We start from the raw sequence: 6633 nt of genomic DNA on the forward strand, positions 1-6633 counted from the left end.
ATGTCCGGGTGAAATGGCTGCACTAGCCTTCCAGCTACATCTGGGCATGTCCAGCTCCTGTGGGATGCAGTAACTCCTCACACCAAACCAAGGCCGAGGGAGGGAAGTGCTTGGTCACCAGGTAGAACTGCTGCATCTCCTGAGCTGATGCAGATTGTCCTGGGTGGAGAGCTTTCCAGGCAGGCAGAGTGGCACCTCCTCCAGTGAGCAGGGGCTCGAACATACATGAGAGTGCCTTGAGGTTGTGATTCGGTTCCGGCCCCAGGCAAGCCCACGAGAGCTCTCAGAAGGCCATGCCAGCAATTAGCCACTGTCGTGCTCACAGCAGCTGAGGCACGGTGAGCAGGAACAAAGATTGAGGAAGGCACATGGACCTGCTCCTCTGGAGGCCTCTGTTCTGTCCTTGGCAGCCAGCAGGTGTGTCCTGGAGAAACTGGTGTTCAGGGGGAGTTGCACAGCTTCAGTTGCAGGGTAAAATAAGTGCAGTATGTGTTCCCCTACCTCTGGTATTCACAGCCTTGGTGACACCAAGGGGATGGCTGCACTGTTGCTGCTCCATCCAGGAGGCTTTATCATTTTGCTCTACCCAGATCACGAGACTCCCAAAAATACCACCAGGGCTCAATACCTGTGCAATATACACAGGAGGGCCTTTACTTTTTCAACTCAAGCTGACCTCTGCGGGTCACCAATACAGTGGTATCCAGAAAGAGCCCCTAACTCTGAGCTGAGGGTAAATGTATAGGTTCCTATCCCTCCCAGTACCCCCAAAGCAGGGGCGTTCCAGTCTGGCAAGCGCCTATTGGTTGAGTAACATAAGGAAATCTAATGTCCAAAGGTGACAGGCTACAGAAAAAGGCCTAAGACCGCCCATGGCTTATTTTTCTTTGTTCTCTTTGTTCACTGCCTTGTCCAGGGAAGTGTCTGGTTTCCTATTAACCCTATCTCTGGTGGGCAGGAAGGAATGTGGCCATAAAACTGGGTCTTTTATCAACTCTTTTGGGTCAGTCATTAGGCAACGCTATCTTGAGTGGGGCTCTTCTCTGCAGCTGGCCAGATTATCTCCCTGTAGGCCTGTTCCTTAACCTTTGACCCGGTAACCCTCTAATTCGATGTTATTTCTTTTGGTACTTCAATCTCAGTAGCTGGAAGCTGCACCTTATAACTGTAAAGTGAAAGGTCCCAGGAAGTGGTTTCCCCAGAGGTGGAAGTCCCCCAAATGGGTCCGAGGACATGTCTAGTGAAGGACAGCTGGGCAGAAGAGACAGAATATGCCTTGTTTCCTTGGGGGGCCCACCGGTTCCCAAAGAGATTAAGTTTGCCAGTGAGAGGGGGAATCTTCTGGAACACTTAACAATGACTGACACAGGTGGAGAGGGGAAGGTGTTAAGGTCAGAAGCAGCCCCATGTGGCTGGCAGTGAGGTCATATTCTCTGCCTGCATCATGGGGTGCAGGGAGCTAGGGTCAGGAGTTCCTTGCGCTATTTGGGTTTCAGTTAAGGACGTCACATTTTCTAGATGAAATGGTCACATTTTGGCCATAGACTGGCCTGGAAGAGTAGCAGTGGCCCTTATCCTGGACAAAACCCTGCTCAGAACAGCTTTCTCAGTGGTGACTCAGGCTCACAGCCAAGTCTGAGCTCTCTGCAGCCCTTATCTCCGCCCCCTCGCTCCCCCCCACCCCCCCAGCCCCAGAGAGGAAAAGGGAAGCTCCAGGCACCAAAAGCTCAGTGGCAGATTGCTGAATCAGGAGCCATTCCACTCTTCCTGTGGCATGTGTGAGTCAAAGCCACCGCCCCACACCTTCCATGGCACAGTCACCTGTTAACAAGGCCTCACCGGGCACAGGTAAAGTGGTGAGAGCCAGTGAGGATCTTGGCATTTGAGTCAGCAATGATGTCAACCCAAACCCTCAGCTTCCTCGCATGAAGTAGCCACCGTGCCTTTAAAAGGCAAGTCATTCCTTTAGCAGTCTGGTCAGCATTCTGGTGAGGAGGTGCCGGGGAGAGACGGGCAACTTAGCACAGAAGCTGGAACTGCAGCCAAGTCCTTGGTCCTTGTCAGAGCTGCGGTCTTTGGCTCCCATCAGACTAAGGGTTCCTCCGAGACAGGGTTATCTACCTCACTCTCAGCTGAGGTAACTTCAGAAGGCGGCGTTGTCTCCTTACAGACTAGGCATCCAAAAGGCAAGGTTATTAAGCTTCCTTGCTTCGAGTGCCTGTGGTCGTCTGTGATCCTCGGTGTGTCCCCTCAGATAGGTGTCTTCCGAAATTAAGCTTTGGGTCTTTCCTCTCAGGCTCACTGGATTTGGGACTGTCTTGCTGAAGTTCAGGCTCCTGAGTATATTGCTAGAATCTTCCTTCTCCCCCCTCAGACAGGGAGCCCTGTTCTTTAATTTTCTGCTTCCCCCAGGCCTGGCCCTTCCTCCCAGAGGGGCCCAGTGTTGGCTGAAAGGAGTACAGAGTCCTAGTTGGGTGTGAGTATTTCTGGTGACCTTGGGGTTGGGGCTCCACCCAAGGAGTTAGCTTCCTGCCCTCAGGTGCCCTGCTGTTCAGCAGAGCCCGAAAGCAAACTTCCCCCAGTTCTTCATCCTAATGTCACCACTGAAAAAAAAAACAAGGAGTGGAGGGCAGAATAAAATGACTCACACACTTGAGTCCAGGCCCGCCTTCTGCCTACGCCTCTCTCATTCTCTCCCCTGCTTCCCGAGCTCCTCCGAGAAACCGTCAAGGAAACAGGCTCATAGTGACCTCCCTCCCCTGCAGCTCTCTCACCTTGTGGACCAGCGTCCTCACCACTGCTCAGGTAAGAATTGGATGGCCTGAGTGAGATTCAGGTGTAACTGGCCGACTTGACCTAAAGAACCACTCAGGCTTTATTTACATGGGTCTTCAGGCCTAGGTTATATCTAACTTAAACACACACACATGCCACACATGTCATAGCCTCCCAGTCCTCAGATCTTTACATGTGAACAGACACATCTTTCACACACATCATACAACATACAGCCTCAGCTGTGTGTGTGGGGAGGCCCAAGCCTGTAGTTTTTGGAGGCAGGAGGACCAGGAGTTCAAGGTCATCCTCAGCTATATAGCAATTATGAGGTTACTGAGCTAGATGAGACTCTATTTTAAAACAAAGCCGGGCGTGGTGGCGCACGCCTTTAATCTCAGCACTTGGGAGGCCGAGGCAAGAGGATCGCTGTGAGTTCGAGGCCAGGCTGGTCTACAGAGTGTGTACAGATCAGCCAAGGCTACACAGAAAAACCCTGTCTCGAAACAAAAACGAACAAACAAACAAAAAAAACCCAAAACACCCCCAAACCAAAACCAGGGCTGGAGAAATGAATGGCTCAGGGGTTAGGAGCAAATACTGGTCTTTAAGAAGATTGGAGGGGGTCGGGTGAGGACCTGAGTTCAGTTCCCAGCATTCAGGTGGCTTGCAGCTCTGGCTCCAAGGGACATCTGATGCCCTCTTCTGGCCTTTGAAGGTACCTACACTCAAATTGAACATATACACAGCACATACTCACAAAGACACACATATAGCCATAGTTAAATAACAAAATTTTGGGCTGGAGAGATGGCTCAGCACTTAACAGCATGTGCTACTCTTGCAGAGAACTTGAGTTCAATTCCCAATACCCATGTCCAGTGACTCACTACCACGTGTAACTACAACTTCAGGGGATTGGACACCTGGCCTCCCTACCCCCCACAGAACATGCATACAAAACGTGATTTAAAATAAATAAATTATAACAATTGAGTTGCAATCTGAGTAGATTACCTAAATAAAAAATTTAAAAAATTTACCCAGGTGTAGTGTCACATGCCTTTAATCCCAGCATTCAGGGAGGCAGAAGCAGGCAGGTCTCTGTGAGTTTGAAGCCAGCCTGGTCTACAAAGCAAGTGCAGGACAGCCAAGGCTCCACAGGGAAACCCTGTCTCGAGCCCCCTCTCCAAAATAAGAATATTAAAATATTTTTTAAAAAAACCCCACAACATCTCCCCTATATACCCACATACACACGACAGACCGTTGTCATCCACAGATGGAACCTATGACCACTCACTATATATAACACTATACAACACACAAACTGTCACCAACTGACATGAAATTTTATTGATCATTTGCTGGATGAAACACACATAAAAAAACAAAAAACAAAAAAACCCAAAACACTGAGGGCACCAGATCTCATTATAGATGGTTGTGAGCCACCATGTCATTGCTGGGAATTGAACTCAAGACCTCTGGAAGAGCAGACAGTGTGCTTAACCACTGAACCATCTCTCTAGCCCAAAATGCACATCATTAGACATAGTGTATGCAATTGCACTGGCAGGCATCTCCTTGCCACATGGAAGAGCCTCCAGTTTGCTCACTGTGGACAAGCCTGCTGCACAAGGCAACACAAGCATCTCCAACACACACACACACACACACACACACACACACACACACACACACACACACACTCATTCAGAAACATCTGCACATGCCACAGATCCCTTTGTTCATAGGTCCTCAGGACACTTGGATACCGCTCCGCTTAAGTCGGGGTCAACAACACAACCCTCCGGTCTAGATGGTCCATGCTTCTGAGTTGTCTACTGTGTTTCTCTGAACTCTCTTTAGCCTCGGTTACCACTTCCTCATCATCTGGGTGCTGCAATGTTGCACTAAGAGTCGGTGCGCGAGGGAGAAGCCCGTTGTGCATCCTGGCTTGCGTATGTCCAGTCTTCATAAGGCTGTCGGCTATTCTTGGAGCTTTGTTTTTCACTTGGGATTTAAGCAGTCAGCTTGTAAAGTTCCTTGGAAAATTCTCTTGGGCTATGAATGCGTGTATTTGCATGTGTGCAGGTTGTAATATATATGTGTGTGCTTATGTGCAAACCCATATGTGTGCATACAGAAGCCTAAGAAGGGTGGTGTCTTCCTCTACCACTCTCCAACTTCTTCTTTCTTTCTTTTTTTTTTGAGACAGGGTTTCTCTATGTAGCCTTGGCTGTCCTGAGCTCATTTTGTAGGCCAGGCTGGCCAGGGATCCACCTGCCTCTGCCTCTGCCTCTGCCTCCCAAGTGCTGGGATTAAAGGCATGCGCCACCACGCCACCACAACTTCTTTTCTCTGTCCTGGAACTCACTCTGTAGACCAGGCTGACTATGAACTCAAGAGATCCATCTTAGCTGGGTGTGGCGGCACACGCCTTTAATCTCAGCACTCGGGAGGCAGAGGCAGGTGGATCGCTGTGAGTTCGAGGCCAGCCTGGTCTACAAAGTGAGTCTAGCTCAGCCAAGGCTGCACAGAGAAATCCTGTCTCAGAAAGAGAGAGAGAGAGAGAGAGAGAGAGAGAGAGGGAGAGAGAGAGAGAGATCTGCCTCTGACTCCTGGGATTGATTAAAAGCTTGTACCACCAAACCTGGCCCTAGCAAGGCTTTTGTGACAGTTAATGAGGGACAGAACTGGCCTTAGTGAGTCTGGGTCCTGCTTCCAGCTCCCACACTCTTTCCTCAGTTGTTTCCTCTCTCCTTAATTCATTGGTTCAATTACTATTATATAGCCCTTGTGATGTGCCCCCAAGAGATTTCAAAAATGTTATTTATTTAGTGTGTGTGTGTATGGGTGCATGGATGCCATGGCATGCCTGTTGGGAACAACTCGGAACCAGTTCTCTCCTTCCATTTTGTGTCCCTCGCATTAAACTTGGGTCATCATGAGTCTTGGCAGCAAGCCTCTTTCCCTGCTGAGCCATCTTGTTGGCCCCATCCCAGGAGATTTTTTTTTTTAAGCCAACATAGAAACTTTTAGAAATATAGGAAATACAGTCCAGGGCTAGAGAGATGGCCCAATGGTTAAGAGCACCTCCTGATTTTTCAGAGGACTCAGTTTGGTTCCTCGACATCCACACTGGGCAACTCACCGTGCCTAATGTTCCAGTTTCAGGGGACCCAGCACTGCCCCAGTGGGTACCCAGTGACGGTGTTCTTCAGCTCACTGTGTAGTCTAGGCTACATAGGACCCTGTCTGGTGAGCCGGGCATGGTGGTGCACATCTTAACTCCAGAACTCAGGAGGCAAAGGCACTTAGATCTCTGTGAGTTTGAGGCCAGCCTGGTCTACATAGCAAGCTCCACTTGCCTCTGCCTCCTAAGTGCTGGGATTAAAGGCACACGCCACTACACTTAGCTTCAAATTTTTGAATATATTTATCTGAACATCCCATACGCATCTTTTGTTTTATTACAAAAATGTTTTCGGAGCCAGGCGTGGGGGTGCATGCCTTTAATCCCAGCACTCGGGAGGCAGAGGCAGGAGGATCGCTGTGAGTTCGAGGCCAGCCTGGTCTACAAAGCGAGTCCAGGACAGCCAAGGCTACACAGAGAAACCCTGTCTCAAAAAACCAAAAACAAAAAATTGTTTTTGGAAGCCAGGCAGTGGAGGCACACACCTTTAATCCCAGCACTTGGGAGACAGAGGCAGGTGGATCTTTGAGTTCGAGGCCAGCCGGGTCTACAGAGTGAGTTCCAGGATAGCCACGGATACACAGAGAAACCCTGTCTCAAAGAAAAAATAAAAATAAAAATATGTTTGCATATAACCCTGCACACCACACGACAGCATC

Source organism: Acomys russatus, chromosome 29, assembly GCF_903995435.1.
Source record: "Acomys russatus chromosome 29, mAcoRus1.1, whole genome shotgun sequence".
Taxonomy (NCBI): domain Eukaryota; kingdom Metazoa; phylum Chordata; class Mammalia; order Rodentia; family Muridae; genus Acomys; species Acomys russatus.